The 17,052-nt window shown below is 38.7% G+C and overlaps 2 pseudogenes; both read left to right on the top strand.

Annotated features, from left to right (window-relative positions):
- The first annotated feature begins 1,097 nt into the window (after window positions 1–1,097).
- On the top strand, window positions 1,098–2,023 carry LOC102777875 (odorant receptor 131-2 pseudogene; annotated as a pseudogene).
- Window positions 2,024–10,272: 8,249 nt separating this feature from the next.
- Window positions 10,273–11,187, top strand: LOC102787161 (odorant receptor 131-2 pseudogene; annotated as a pseudogene).
- Window positions 11,188–17,052: the final 5,865 nt, after the last annotated feature.

Raw genomic sequence — 17,052 nt, 5'->3', positions numbered from 1 at the left:
CAGATACCTCAAGGACTATGTTTTGAACTGAACTTGTTTTTGGTTTTGCTGTTCTTTTATTGTTATCCCCTTCCTCACAGCATGTTGTTTTTCCTTTTCTGTAGGGAAACGGGGACGTTTTTTATGTGAGGGGGGGAGGAAAATGTAAAGTGTAGAAGTAAATTTAAATCTAATTGGATATACAAAGAGGTGTTTACAAAGGTTATGAAACTAGTTATGTAGCTATTTGGTGGTTACATGATTTGATATTTACATGTTTACACCTTTTTAATGTTTAGACATGCATGTTCAAAGCAGTAATAAGTATGTGTTATATCCACCTAGTTGTTTTCCCTGTTTTGATCTGAGTATAAGATTTCCTGGCTTCTGAGAGGCCAGTGAAGTATTCATGTTGGTGGTACACAGGAAGTGTGAGTTGTTGCTGTGTGCTGAGAGTAAAGAGGCTGCTGAAAAAGTTATCCGTCTCCATCTTGCTGTTCCTAATTATTCAGAGAGATTCCAAACCATCTAGTGAACCCTCACGTTACATTTATAATAAACAGATTAAAAGAGACAATGCTGAGAAAAGAAATACAGGACAGTTTTCACTTAACTGAATACCTCACAAACAGGCCTCGTACCTGTCACAGTAACATTAGTGTAGGAGTTTTTAAGACATAACCCTAAAATAATAGGATGTAGTCTTACTTGTTGCATTAACTACAGAATTGATTACCTTCACAGCAAACAACACCTTTTCAGTTCTTTCAGATCTGTTATGTTGACTTTACTGCAAAGTCTCCTGAGTATACCACCAATTACCTATTTAGAGGCATCGATACTGTGGAGAATGGGTACTAGGGGACGATGACAAAACAGTAGAAGGAAGTTTCATGTGTAATTGTCATTCTTAGTTGCTGTAAGCTTCAAATTAATGATACACGGTCATTTCTATGAAAAAAGTAGGGAATGCAGAAGACATTTGGCTCTGGAACAGAATGGGCAGTTTCTCCACTGGATTTGATTTTGAGTTTTGATTTTTATTAAAAGTAAAATCTTACATTTATTAACAAAACTTTAATTAATGCTTAGAAGTACTTCAAACAGGTTTGTTCTCTATGGCAGGTAACAACTCAGTGAATTATGTTTTTTTTCAGCGACCAGTCAATGACCGGGTCATTATCGTACAGATCCTGGTAATAATTTTTCTTTGCATCAACATGTTGCTCATTGTGATCTTTGTTAAAAAGGAATCCTTTCACACATCTGCACGTTACATCTTATTTTTCGTAACACTGCTGTCAGACAGTGTTTTGTTATTGCTGTCAGATGTTTTGCTTATATTGACCTATTTTGAAATTACAATGCAAGTGTGGTTGTGTATAACTATCTCTGTTGTTGTACTTCTTTACTTCATTGTCACACCAGTTACTCTGACAGCAATGACTCTGGAGCGCTATGTGGCCATTTGTATGGCCCTGCGTCATGGACAGCTCTGCTCCACACACAGCACTATGTACTGTATCCTGATCATTCATGTTCTCAGCTCTGGTCCTTGTATAATTATTCTGTCCATGTTCTTTGCTTCTGCCTCACTTAAGTTCTACAAGCAATCCATGATATGTAGTGTAGAGACATTTACTCTTTTCAGATGGCAGGATCATGTTCGGTCGGCTGTGTATCAATTGTATTTCTTGATTATGGGCATCACCATTGCATACTCATATGTTCAAATAATGAAAGTGGCCAAAGCTGCATCAGGAGAGAAAAAGAAGTTGACACATAAAGGACTCAAAACAGTGATCCTTCATGCTTTCCAGTTGTTGCTCTGTCTCATTCAACTGTGGTGCCCATTCATAGAAATTGCAGTGCTTCAGATTGATTTCACTTTATTTCTGAATGTCCGATATTTTAACTATATTATGTTTAATATTGCTCCAAGGTGCCTGAGTCCTCTGATCTATGGAATCAGAGATAAAAATATTTTTCTTGTACTGAAAAATCTTATGCCTACTTCATCCTGTGCAAAATAAACATAATTTGAGTTACATCAGAAATATAAATTCTGCGATTCATATTTCATCAAACCACACAGGAAAATACTGGTTCAATATGCAATAAAAATAATAATAATAAACAATGATTATTTTTATAGGCTTTAGCCCCCTGCCCCCACAACCCTGAAAAGGATAAGCAGAAGAGACTGGATGAATTAATGGATTAATAGATGGTTAAATTATTAATCATCCATACATTTCCTGAACACATACAGGAAATTTGCTTTCCTGTAAATATTCTGTGAGGCTGCATTTTTTTTTCTTGTATTAAAAAAAGCTCTGCTTCTTTGTGTTTATCTACACATCCTGCCAGGTGATACCACCGTGTAATTCATTTATTTCACCAAAGTAACTGTATTGTGAATACCACCTTTTAAAACAGTAACTGTAATGGAATACAGTTACACATATTTTGTAATTTAAATACGTAATGGCGGTAACAGTTTCCTGCTACCTTGAGCAAAGCACAGCACAAGGGAGCTGCTCAGGGAGCATCTGTGTGGTCATCAAAGTTCAACACTGTTAGCACAGTTAATACGCATACTTTCGTGAGAAAGCCCCCCAACAAGCTAGAGATATCCCTAGGAGAGTCAAGGTTAATGACCAATGTAATGGATAGGACCATAAGTAAGACATGCGTCCGTGGCAATCTGTGGAAGAACCAGTGTGGAATAAAGGTCCATCAGACAAGAATGAAATGTTTGGAGCGGGAGAGTGAGATGCAATGCACAGGCCCTGAACCTGGTGAGACGCACCCCATAGGGCCCAGTCCCTCCACACACCAGAGTCTTCCAATCCAAATAGAGTAGTTCCACAGCAGGGAATTAAGTGGCCCTCAGCCATCAAACGGAGTGATTGGCAGAAGTTTGATGAGGGTGTGGCCAACATCATACAAGCCGTAGCCAAAAGAGATGCTGACAGCAGGGTTGAAACAATGACCACCATCAAGCAGAGCAGAGTGGCACAGGAGACAGGGAGAGAGAGAGCTAGGAAATTAGCATATTTTATTGCTAATTGTTATTTTATCTTTATTTCAGACATATACAGAAAAAACAATATATACACAAGTACACATACTTGCATTTACATGTACAAATACGAATATATATGTAAATACACACACGTATGTGCTCAGACAAAACAAAAAAAATAAAATAAATAAAATAAAAAGGAGTCTAAATGACATGAAATGACAATTATTAAGTCTGAAATGGAGTAGGAAGAAGTATAACATACTTATTAATCCCTACCCCATGTTCAACATTCTATTGAATCCAAGTATTCATTGTTACCCCTAATTCCCATCATCACTTACCCTACACCAGGGGTCTGCAACCTTTTACACTCAAAGAGCCATTTGGACCCGGTTTCCACGCAAAAGAAAACACTGGGAGCCGCAAATACTTTTTGACGTCTAAAATGAAGATAACACTGTATATATTGTTTTTTTTTTACCTTTATGCTTTGTGTGAACAACTAAAGTAAGTAAGTAAGTAAAGTTTATTTATTAAGCGCTTTTCACAGACAGGCAGTCACAAAGCGCTGTACACAAATATTAAAATAAACAATACAATCAATAAACATTATACACAATGTAAAAGATCAAATGTACATAATGTAAAGAATATAAAATACGTAGATCAACAAAAAGCTTGTTTGAACAGAAAAGTTTTTAACTGCTTTTTAAAAGAATCCACAGAGCAACTAAGGTGTGTTGCTTATGAAATCCATGAAGTGCTACCGACAAAATTACTTTTTTTTTATGTAATTAACACATTTTGAACTCTTAAAAAAATATAACAAAAGGAAAGACACCCAGCTGAACTAAAATGATCCATGTAGCAAACAAAAACTGTTGTGAGCCGCCAGCCTTATATCGCCTTTGTGCTTTTGGAGCCTTGACCTGACTTTTAAAAAGTAATTGGAAAAAAAGCACTATGCTGCTAAAAAAAACCCAGATATTTGCAAAATTATGCCTAAATATGTATTTTACCTGGTTGTTGTGTGTGGCGGGGCGTGGTCTGCAGTGCCGCTGTATGGGAGTCGGACGCACCCAGTGGCGGTCCTAGCCTGTTTGGCGCCCCGGGCGAACACTCCCCCCCCCACACACACACACACATAAAACATATGAAGGATTGGTAAATGGCCTGTATTTGTATAGCGCTTTTCTAGTCCCTAAGGACCCCAAAGCACTTTACTCGTCCAGTCATTCACACACTGGTGATGGCAGCTACATGTAGCCACAGCTGCCCTGGGGCACACTGACAGAGGCGAGGCTGCCAGACACTGGCACCACCGGGGCCTCTGACCACCACCAGTAAAGTGTCTTGCCCAAGGACACAACAACCAAGACTGTCCAAGCCGGGGCTCAAACCAGCAACCTTCCGATTACAAGGCGAACTCCCAACTCTTGAGCCACGATCGCCCCATACATTCATACATTATACATTAACATAAAACTGTTGTCAAAACCATACTGAATTTCGCCAGAGACACACACACATATGAAGAGAGAGAGAGTATGCATCGTATGCAAACGGCTACCAGACAGCCATCATAATTCGTCATACAATGAGAACAGGACAAATCAACAATTGACAATGACTAATTAATATTAAAATCTGTAACATAAGGTATTGTTTGGAGTTTAGTCTGTTACTGTTACTATTTTTACCATTTCTTCTTGGAGCAACTGTAACGCACATAATTTCCTTAGGATTAATAAAGTATTCTGACTCTGATTGTTTCAGGATGACCTGCTATTATCCAATCACACATCTGCTTACCTGCATCTTTTGCTCGTTTCTCCTCCTCTTCTTTTCTCTTTTTTCTAAACTGAGCACCTGATGGCTTTGAACTTTTCTTGTCCATCTTCCACTGGTTTTAATTTTGCACTCCAGTATGAACACAAATCCCTCAACTCAAGGATCACCACAACATACCCTAACAGACCTACACCTTAGTTCACAGATTCACTTTGTCTAAGGTTTATTTCTGAGATTTCACACAACCCAGGATTCAAATCGTGAATACATAATGTGCTTGGATTTACATCATTATGGATGAAATGTGCTCTATTTGGAAGCAGCAGGCCCCTCCCCTTTCGACAGGTTGTGTGTGAGACTTTAAATCATCAAACTGTAAATTATAAATTTTAAATAGTTATTGATCCCTTTACCTCTAGTCCTAAAGTGTATATTTATTTTCTTACTCTTCTTATATATATTTTTTGTTTCCTTGCACTGCTGTAACTGGAGCCTCGTCGTCTCGTCTCTCTATATACTGGACTGTATGTAGCGGAGATGACAATAAAGTTTACTTTGACTTCAGCAGCGAGCAGGTGCACCGAGGGCTCTCGCGCTCACTTTTCGCATATAGAATTTAGAAAAAACATCGGTGCAAATTATAAGTCTGTATCATGATGTCTGGTGTTTTCGTGTTTGTTGTTTTGTTTTTATTTTCTTTTATTTAGCGAGTTGGTTATTAGATGCTGCTACAGCCAACTAGAACTACAAGTTCTAAATTGGAACAACTAAACACAAATAAAATACACTTCAGCTAAATATTTCTAATTTATTTTCCCAAACCACCCGGAGCCACAGTATAAGGACAAAAGAGCCGCATGCAGGTTGCCGACCCCTGCCCTACACAATAAACAAGGAGGACATGTATAAACATAGCTGCAGTGATAATTTAGATACAGTTTAGCATAGTTATATATACATATAAAGTCATCAACTTTATCAGTTTCATATTCTTCCAAAAGCAGTTTTCGAAACATCTTCTTGAACTGACTAATGCTTGAACATTGTTCCACAGTTTTAGCCCACAAATGGTTACACAAAAGGTTTTAACCTTTGTCCGTGCTTTAAGAGTCTTCAGATTTAATTTTCCCCTCAATTCATAGTCCCCTTCTCTGTCAAAAACATCCTCTGTATATTTCCTGGTAACATATTGTATCTGGCTTTGTACATAATTTTTGCAAATTTTGCATATTTTATAAGATCCATAAATTTCAGAATCTTTCATTTCAAGAACATAATGATAGTGTGGTCTCTAAATCCTGCTTTAGTAATCACCCTGATTGCTTTTTTTCTGAATTTTACATAATGGTTGAAGTGAGGTTTTGTATGTATTTCCCCAGATTTCCAAACAGTATTCCAAATATGGCAATATAAGTGAACAGTAAAGTACCCAGAGTGATTTGGAAGGCAAAAAATGTTTAACTTTACTCAGTACAGAGATGTTTCTTGACAGTTTAGCTTGTATATGCTTTATGTGAGGTTTCCAGCAGATTTTGTTATCTTTTATCACACCCAGAAATTTTGTATGAGAAACTTGCTCTACTTCAACATTATTTATTGACAATTTTGCTCCGGCATCTTTTTTACAATTTCCGAATAATATAAATGTTGTTGGTTTTTTTTTTTTCAAATTTAGTTATAACTTGTTTCTGTCAAACCATGTTTTCAGTTTAATCATTTCTTTTGTGACAATTTCCAAAAGCTGCTGTGAATTCTCTCCAGCACAAAAAATATTTGTATCATCTGCAAATAAAATAAACTGTGATATATCAGATGTTTTACATAGATCATTGATGTACAGGATAAACAGCTTTGGTCCCAATACTGACCCCTGTGGAACTCCACAAACAATGTACAGGCACTCTGATATTCACCAATCTTCACAAATTGTTGCCTGTCTCTCAAATACCTCCTTACCCACTCTAGCACCACTCCTCTAATGCCACAGTACTCCAGTTTATCAAGTAATATTTCATGATTAATTGTGTCAAAAGCTTATTTAGGTCAATGAAAACACCAACTGTGCATTGTCTTTGATCTATATTGTTAGTGCCATTTTCAGTTACTTCCATTAATGCCATGGATGTTGATCTATTTGGTCTGAAACCATACTGACTGTCCATTATTATTTTATGTTTATCTATAAATTTGTCAAGTCTATTAATGAAAACTTTTTCCAGTATTTTTGAAAATTGTGAAAGTAGAGAAATAGGCCTGTAATTTGTGAATTGGTGTCTATATCCATTTTGAAACTTTAGCTGGTTTCATTTGTGTTGGGAATGCACCAGTTTGTAGAGACAAATTGCAAATGTATGTTAAGGGTTTGGAGATGCCATCAACTTTCTTAACGATTCCATATCAATGTCATCAAAGTCTGTAGATTTTTTTGTTCGTGATTTCCCAACAATATCAATGATTTCATTTTCTTCTACCACCATTAAAAACATTGAATAAGGATTACGTTCAATAGGTTTAGTTTCTTTCTCTGCAGAATTTCTTATCTCATGAATTGTATCAGCCAACACTGGTCCAACACTTACAAAGAATTTATTGAACTCATTAACCACGTCACTCATGTTACTAATATTTCTATCATTATTAATGAAATACAAAGGATAATTTAACTGCCTAGAACCATTTTTAATGATGGTATTTAATGTTTCCCAAATCCCTTCAATGTTATTTTTATTCATATTTAATAATTTCTCATAATATTCCTTTTTACATCACCTCAAAATGTAGCTTCATTACTTCTGTTCTTTATAAATTCTCTATATAAGGTATATTTCTTTTTACATGCATTTTGTAATCCTTTTGTGATCCATGGGCACGCTGCATATTTTTGTTTTTTGCTATATTTCTTTACTGGGAAATGGCTATCATATAACAGTTTAAATGTTCCTAAAAAAGTCTCATAAGCTTTATCAATATTTTTTTCCTCACATCATGAGTGACCCACTGAGGGAACAAGACTTGAGACCTAATCAAGCTCTCATCAACCCGGCCCCACCATCAGCAGAGCTTAAGTTGATGGAGCCGATTTTGAAGGAGGTGTGTGAGGTCATCAAGGCAGCCTGCTCAGCATCCTCCTGAGGTCCCAGTTGCATACCCTACCTACTTTGTGTATAAGCGCTACCCAGAGCTGCTCCGACACCTGTGTAAGATCTTAAAGGTTATATGGCAGAGAGAGAGAGTTGCTGTGGAGGTGCGCAGAGGGAGTCTGTATTCTCAAAGAGGTGGAATTGAAAAACATCAACCAGTTTTGGCGCATCTCAATATTGAGCATGGTGGGGAAGGTTCTTTTGTTTTTTGTTTTTTTTTAAAACTGACCTAGTTCCTAGAGCTGTTTTGCAAAGAAGAATGGCTATTTCAGTCTCTAGATGTGCAAAGCTGGTAGAGAAACACCCTAAAAGACTAGCAGCTGTAATTGCAGCAAAAGGTGGTTCTACAAAGTATTGACTCAGGGGGCCGAATAATTACGCACACCCCACTGTTAAGATATTTATTTTTAAAAAATGTTTGGAATCATGTATGATTTTCGTTCCACTTCTCACATGTACACCACTTTGTATTGGTCTTTCACGTGGAATTCCAATAAAATTTATTCATGTTTGTGGCTGTAATGTGACAAAATGTGAATACTTTTGCAAGCCACTGTAGGTGGAATTAAGACACAGTCCTTGTTCTGTCCTTATTGTGCGTCCCTTTGCCCAACTTGACAGACAGCTAACGGTTTCAATGAACATTGGAGGCGGAAGTAAGTTTAAGGCTTTTTACTTCGTCAGTAGTTCAATGATTGACATCCTTTTCTTCCCGTAAAACTAAAAACAAACACAAAGTAAATGTTACAAGATGTCTTTTCCTTTTAACTCACACTTCTAGGATATGAACTATACTGTTATATAGTATGTGTAATCAACAGCGACTCAGTATTGATCACAATACAACTTAGTGAGTTTAGCTTCCTCAAAGATAAACATAACAGATGAAATAACTGGTTTCTAAACAAATCTCTGTAATAGAAATTGACCAAATAAACTTGTAAACATGTTGTACATTAATACTCATAAGCAATAACTCTCCAAGGCAGAAGAGTTTTAAAGACCAACACCATATTCTGCAGGCTAACAAGCGACCAGCTTCCTGTTTCCCCTACCCACAGGAACACAGAAAAACCCCACCAAAATATAAGCTGGTGAGTATTCCCACTATGACCAGCAGAGGGTGCTGAAGAGAAAGAACCTATGCATGTCATAACAGTCCTGTTGCTCCTCTCCAACGCTTCAGTGACTGGAACACAAATGAAGAGTGATGTAACATCATGCAAGGCCATTGTTTCACCTGCCTCCATAATGTCATCTCTCACCTTCTCAGCAAGGTCCAAGGTGTTCTGGATGTGGTGTTCAGAGCTGTCTACCAACAGGTTGAAGATTGAAGCCAGAAACTTTGAGATGCTATAAGTGACCAAGTTATCATACAGACAATTGCTCTTAACCCTATTTGTGTAAACCATTCAGATTAGGTGTAGATTCGCCTGGGTATAGCCTGTGATATGAGGTCTGGTCAATAGCATTGTCCTGTTCTAACTAATTGTACTAACTGACCTCCCAGCCCATTTTTCATTCAGTGGGCTGGTTTCAGTTATTGTGCAAATGTACTGTTTATAAGGTTGGGTATAAGTCACTTCGATGACTAATGAAACATTTCTCCCATTGAAAACATTATGTTCAGATGAACAGAATCAACCTTCTGGGATAGTCTGTACAGACTTTTCCACATCTATAGTGTTTTGATGCATCCTATAATAGAAAGCATACATGCTATGGAAAGTTGTTGTTTTTTTTGTTTTGTTTTTTTTAGCTTTCAGCATTTCAGGGTTAAGATCTAGAGTTAAACTGGGCTATTGCAGCAAATTTGCTGGAATGCCATGGCATGTGGCATGCTTCATGTTACATATTATCACAATAAAATTGAACAATTTAAAAATTAATTAGACAATTTTCTTTTATTAATTTACAGTGCTGTGCATGCAGCAAATACCTTAAGAGGCAATAGGTTTTGATTATTATTTGTTACAGACATATCAGGGTAGGAATATACAAATGTAAAATAACAGGATGCAGGATATACGCTGGGTCTCTTTGGCAATAACTATGGCAGTTAAATTCTGAACACGCAAAAACTTTTTCAGAACTTTCAAAACTAGACTTCAGCGTTGAGTCTCTTGAGTTCTCCATCTATCATTGATGTGGAGCCATCAAGGGGAATGGCTGCTAAGGGAAGATGATGACACCATCTCACAACTTCAGTTTCATATGACCTTTAAATTAATGTTCCACTGTCATCTCTCAGAAAACCAGAACGGAAAACCTGAAAAGAATAGGTCTTATATTTAATAATGACACTCTGATGTCCTCTTAGAAGTGCTCTCTATGGCAGGTAACAACACACTAATTTGTGTGTTTTTGCAACGACCATTGACTGACCGGGTAATGACTGTGCAAATCCTGGTGATAATCTTTCTTTGTATCAACATGTTGCTCACTGTTACCGTTTTTAAAAAGGAATCATTTTACACATCTTCTCGCTACATTTTATTTTTTGTCACATTACTCTCAGACAGCTTTTTGTTAGTCACGACCGATATCCTACTTATCTTAACCAATTTCCGATGTTCATTACAAGTTTGGTTGTGTATAATTATCTGTCTTTTTGTGATTGTGTATTCTATTGTCACACCAGTTACTCTGACAGCAATGACTCTGGAGCGCTATGTGGCCATTTGTATGCCCCTTCGTCATGGACAGCTGTGCTCCACACGCAGCACTATGTACTGTATCCTGATTATTCATGGCCTCAGCTCTGGGCCATGCATTGTTATTATTTCCATGTTCTTTGCTACTGCTTCAATTAGCTTCTACAATCAATACACTATTTGCTTTGTTGAAATGTTTATGCTTTATAGATGGCAGGATCATGCTCGCTCAGCTGTAAGTCAATTTTATTTCATGACTATGGGCATCACTATTGCATTCTCATATGTTCAAATAATGAAAGTGGCCAAAGCTGCATCAGGAGAGAATAAAAGGTCAACACAAAAAGGACTCAGAACAGTGATCCTTCATGCTTTCCAGCTGCTCCTCTGTCTCTTTCAGCTGTGGACCCCATTCATAGAAATTGCAGTGCTTCAGATTGATTTCAATTTATTTCTAAATGTCAGATACTTTAACTATGTAATATTTAATCTCGCTCCAAAATGTCTGAGTCCTCTAATCTATGGGCTCAGAGATGAACATTTTTTTCTTGCACTGAAAAATCTCATGACTGCTTCATCCTATTCAAAATAAACATAATTTGACAAGTTACATGAACAAAAAATAATATTTATATTTATCAAAACATAAAGCAAATAACTGGTTAAATGTACAAGAATAACTCTGATTGTATTGATAGCAAGTAACAGTTAACTTTACATAGAACAAGCAGGAATCTGTAGTTTTGTGTCTTTCTGTCTTATATGTGTTAAATTTACTAAAACACATTGCTTCTGTCTATTAAGACAAACTATTTACCGGGCACATTTTACACTGAAGTTTTAAAGTAAAGGTTAAACAGATAATAGGGTTATTTGATACAGTTCACTGTAGAGTATTTATGCAAAATGTGCCAGAATAAATAGATTAAAAGGTATTGATAATGTTTTCCATACAGATATACTCAGATATACTGAGAGGCTAAATAAAGCTGAACTTCTTACTGCATGTGTAAAAAAATATCATAGCTCCTTATCGGCCTAATATAATTATATAGTTAATCAATCAGTAATGTGGATTATCTTCAAGTCCATAATAACAATGTTCAGTCATTTATAACTGTAATGTGTTTACTGACTGTACAATGTTAAAGAAATAATATGTCATCAAATCTTGACATTGATATTGTTTGCAAAATTTAATTTTTTTTAATCAAATGTGTGCTCATCCATGCATTTCCCTCAGTGTACGTATGCATAAATAATACATTCATAGTCAGGTCTTAGTTGTTTAACCAAATTATAGTTTTTTATAGAGACGCATCTACCCACCCTCACCACCTGAGTTCTGCCAGTGAGGAAGTCCAACACCCATGCACACAGACGGCTGTTGTTTCACATATGGTGCTAGGCAGCGTTTGATGCCTAGTGGTATTGATAATGTTTAGATAGATAGAAAGTCAGTTTGTCCTTGATTTAATGCTCCTTGGAATAAAATGTGACCAAGGTGTGAGGAATCTTTTAAAATGTTCTTGGTTTTCCTAATGCAGCAGGACCTAAGGAGATCTTCAAGAGAGGGTAGAGGACAGCCAATGGTCTCCTGGGCAGTCTTAATAATTCTCTGGAATGTTTTCCTCTGTGTTGCTGAACAGCTGGAGAACCACACACAGAGGCAGAAGCACACGATGCTCTCAATGTGTCTCTAGGGAAATAGTTACTGCTGGGTCTTCTTTGCCAGCTCTGTCATGTTCACATCGAAGGCCAAGTTCTTCATAAAGGGAAGTGAAAGGAAACAGAAGTCTCGAACCCTCTCCAGACTGTGGAGTAACACGATATTTGTACCGTCGGCAAATCTGACGATGGAGGTGTAGTCATGTGTCTACACTGTGAAGAGGAGGAGGCTCAGCACACAGCCCTGGGGAGAGCCAGTGCTGATCCTGATGGCTAAGGAGTTATGTGTGTACAAAAGTCCAGCCAGTCGGTGGTACTGACGAACGGAGCCATATCTGCCAATTATATATATATATATGCATACAGCTGCCGATTAGCCAATCAGCAGTGAGGCAACCCATCCTCTTCACCAATCAGAAGACACAATTCTACCTCATCATTACGCACATGCTTCCAGTTCAGTCGGAGCTGCAAGTAGGGAGAATCAGCAGAGGTTTATTCACCATGTGGATTTTGTTCCTTCTTATGCTCTAAGTGGTGTGTGTCCATGAGACTGTAAGTTTCTGTATTTTATTCCTGTCTTTGCTGCGGCCATTATCCTCCCTTGTTTAAATCCTTGCTGCACACTTTGTTTACCAAATGTTACTGCCATTTACTGCGAAGCAGCCTCTTGTTATGTGAAGGCTGTGTGCAGGCAGGAATGGTGGACCCAAAAGTGCAGACGCTTGGAGGCACAATGTAAACTCAAAACAGCTTTAATGCTGAACTCAAAAAAGGTAACAAAACTGAGACTCCAAATAAACTCAGACAAGCAGACAGAACACACAGCATCGAAAACGGAAGATCGCGACACCAACAAACTGAAACACAGGGCTTAAATACACAGAGGGAGCAATCAGGGAATGAGTAACAGGAGGGAAACACAGCTGGGGCAAACCAGGCCTAACGAGACAAAGGAAGCACAACCAGACGCATTTACATGAGACACGGACTTTCAAAGTAAAACAGGAAACATAACACAGACTGAACTTACAGACACAGACTCACAGGCAGGCACTACAGAGGGAACAGAGACGTGGGACCAGGGCAGACACGGAGATATAGCCGACAGGGGAGACAGCAACTAAGGATTACACAGAGACATAAACCATAAGACAGAACTCTAACAAAGAAACCAAAGACTAGAAATGATAAATAATATAATAAACTCAAAAACCCTGGGTCAACGACCCAGGCATCCTAACACCTCTGCCATGTGGTCATTAAGGAACCGTCACTAATTTCTCATGTTGGCTCTTGTGTAAAGGGTCTAGTTAGGATTTATGTAAATAGTCAAATTAGCATTTGTTGATACTCCCTTATTTTGGTTGAATGTTTCACTACACAGTATTGTTTATATTGTTTTATTACACATTTATTCACTCTGTTCACGTAATTATGTAAGACTTTTATGTTCTTTTCCAACAGAAACCACACCATCACTTTGCCACACGCAATATAGCAATTTACAGCACGTTAATTGCCTTGTTCACACTATGGATGTGTAACTTGGATTCCTTTTTAATAAATGAGTGAATGACAGATACCTGAGTGGAAGTGGATTTGTTGATAAGCCATCTGTTCTTATTGGACAACCCTGTTGAGATTGTGGATTCATAGAGTCAGCACCTTATCATCTCTATCATTCATAGTCAGGAGGTCAAGTCCAACTCTCTTACATTGACATCCTCCATTACAATGAGGGCTACACTCTTTGTGTACAGTCAGTCAGGAAGTTCTTAATCCGGCAACAGGTGGAAAAGGATAGTCCCAGGTGTGCCAGTTTTCATCCCAATTTGTATGGAAGGATGGAGTCAATAAAGAGCACATGTAACTCTCCTGGTGCTCCAAGTGGGACAACACAGCATGGAGGGCAATAGCAACAGCATCCTCAGTCAACCTGGTAGCCTTTCTAAGCAAACTGGTGATGAGGAGTATGGTGAAGGATTTCAGGCACGGTAGAACTGTGGTCTGAGACAGTGACAGATTAAACATCTTGGTAAAAACCCCTACCAGCTGCTCTGCACAGCTCCTCAGCACACGTCCAGGAACACCATTGGCTCCAGCTGCCTTCCTGGGATTGACAGCTCATTGCGACCATCTGACCTCACGCTCCTCCATCTTGGAGGTGATGTTGATGTGTGTTGCTGCATGCAGAACAGCTGCCGTTGGAGGTTCTACCACAAAATGAGCAAAGAAGTGATTCAACTTCTCCACCAGTAGATGTCACCTTCAGCTGCTTGATGACTGGGCCTGTAGTTGGTGACATGCTGGACTCCCAGCCAAACCTGCCTACTGTTGATACTGTCCAGGTGCTCATCAATCCTCATCTTCTAGTCCCTTTTAGCCTTTTCCAATTCCTCTCTTTAGGTTGGTCCATGCCATGCTGTAGAAGGCCTTGTCACCAGACTTGAAAGCGATGTTCCTCTCTTTAGCAGCCACTGGATACTGCAGGAAAAATGAAAATACATATTATAATCCAAATGTGCAAAAAAGAAACTGCATGTGCATCAAATTAAACTATTCCCAGCAGTGCAATTTGAATTCTAAGCATCCCAGAAACTAAACAGAGAAGCATGAAGTTGAACATGACTTAAAAAAAAAAAACAGTATAGGCTTATAAGACCCCGAATGTAAAACCAACATTTTCTGCGAAAATGGCGTCACTTCCGGTTTCGGGCAAGTAATGGCGGAAATGCGATAGTTCGCGCTGACATCTGTTCAAAAGTGTAATGAACAGCTGATCGGATCAGCAAAGCGTGTTTCTGGAATATTATGTTTTTGTTGCTGCAAGTGCTTTTTATGCAATTTATATATATATATATTTATATGTGGAAGGAAAACCCTGACCTAGAACAAGCTGATGGCATTAGATGTAAGTACAACTCCTCTGGTCTCATATGCAAAATAAATTATTGCGCTTTCTTACATGGTTTCGGTTCTACAGGGATTTTAAAATAGTTATGCAAAATGGAGCGGGACCACTCTGACCAGCTTTAAAGGGTTAAAGAGAGTAGGTCTCTCCTACTGAGAGTGAAAACAGGAGTTTACCATTGCTGTAGTGTCGAGTTTGTCAGCTTTCAGGGAAGCACCACTGACCAGGGGCCCCAAGCAGTGTCTCCGCACATTGGATTGGATGTGAGTTAGAAGAGACAGAGGTAGAATTCTGGAATAATGTTGAGGAATTATTATTAGTGTTGCCAGAAGTAGAAACTGATTATTGGAGTGGAATCATAAGATGTAGACCTGAGGAATGAGGAAGTATGGGAAAGTACTCAAAGAAAGAGGTGGGCAAAAAAAAAAATTAAAAAACATTGGATAGTCAGAGAGATAAAAAAGAATGAAATTTCCCCTTGTGGGACTAATAAAGGTATATCAAAGTAGACAGGAGTACTGTGTGTGTGTGTATAGGTGTATGGCAAAGAGTTGTTGTTAAGCAAGTTAATACTTACCTATCAGTTATTCACGTATAAAAAAACACAACTAACCCAAAGGATGAACCAGCTCTGTGTCTACACATAACAGAGAATTTAAAATGACAGCACAATGTAAAATGATAACTTTATGTATTTTGTTACTTGCAGCCTTTGGCACAAACACAAGTTGTTCTATTTCTTTAGTGAAATCCATTAAAATTGCCAAAGATTGCAAAGTTTGACTGGCATAAAATAGTATTTATACTACAGCAAGGTAATCCTCAAAGGCCTATTAGCCAAAATCTTGGCGTATCTTGGTATGGCAGGCAGTGTGTCTGTCATGTTTGGAGTTTTACTTGATCGACCAGTAAATTGAGAACTTTACTTCTACACTCAGCTCTCCCTTCGCTACGACAGATCTGTACAGCTTCCGCATCACTGTAGCTGCAGCACCAATCTATCTGTCAATCTCCCGCTCCCTTTTCCCATCACTTGTAAATAAGACCCCGAGATACTTAAACTGCTCCACTTGGGGCAGGAACTTGTTCCTGCAGATGAAGCTCTTGCAATGATTGTATAAGGATCAAATGGCCAATCACCCCATACTCTCAGAGCAGCCCCAAATTATACTCCGAGGGACAGATCAAATGCCTTCTCCAAGTTCACAAAACACATGTAGACTGACTGGTCAAACTCCCATGCACCCTGAAGTATCCTTGAGAGGATAAACAGCTGGTCCAGTGTTCCAGGACCAGGACGGAAACCGCATTGTTCCTCCTGTATCCAAGGTTCGACTAATGGATGGACTCTCCTTTCCAGCACCCTGGCACAGACTTTCCGAGGGAGGCTGAGGAGTGTGATCCCTTATAGTTGGAACACACCCTCCGGTCCCTTTTACTAAAGATGGGAACCACAACCCCGGTCTGCCAATCCAGAGGTAACAACCCTGATCTCCACGCAACATTGCAGAGGCATATCAAACAGGACAGCCCCACAACATCCAGAGCATTCAGGAACTCAAGGCAAACCTCATCCACCCCAAGGCCTCTGCCACCAAGAAGTTGTTTAACTGCCTCAGTGAACTCGCCTTCGGAAATTGGCACGTCATCCCCCAAAGGTTCGCCATCAAGAGCAATCGAAGTTCCATTGCCCAGCCCCGCCCCCTTTAGTCCCTCCTTACCACCTTCATGCTCTGTCTCCGCAGTCTGATGTGTGGAGGGTCCATGCTGCGAGGATTATGGCAGTGGTGACTTTTACCAGGAGAAGCTGGGACCCTGTTTACTAGAAGGTTTTAAAATTTCTGTACTTTTAGGTGACAGAAGGAGACATGGTCT

Source organism: Neolamprologus brichardi, chromosome 14, assembly GCF_056152115.1.
Source record: "Neolamprologus brichardi isolate AB-2024 chromosome 14, ASM5615211v1, whole genome shotgun sequence".
In the NCBI taxonomy this organism is placed as follows: domain Eukaryota; kingdom Metazoa; phylum Chordata; class Actinopteri; order Cichliformes; family Cichlidae; genus Neolamprologus; species Neolamprologus brichardi.
The sequence above is the reverse complement of the archived record's forward strand: the minus strand, read 5'-3'. Positions and strand labels throughout refer to the sequence as shown.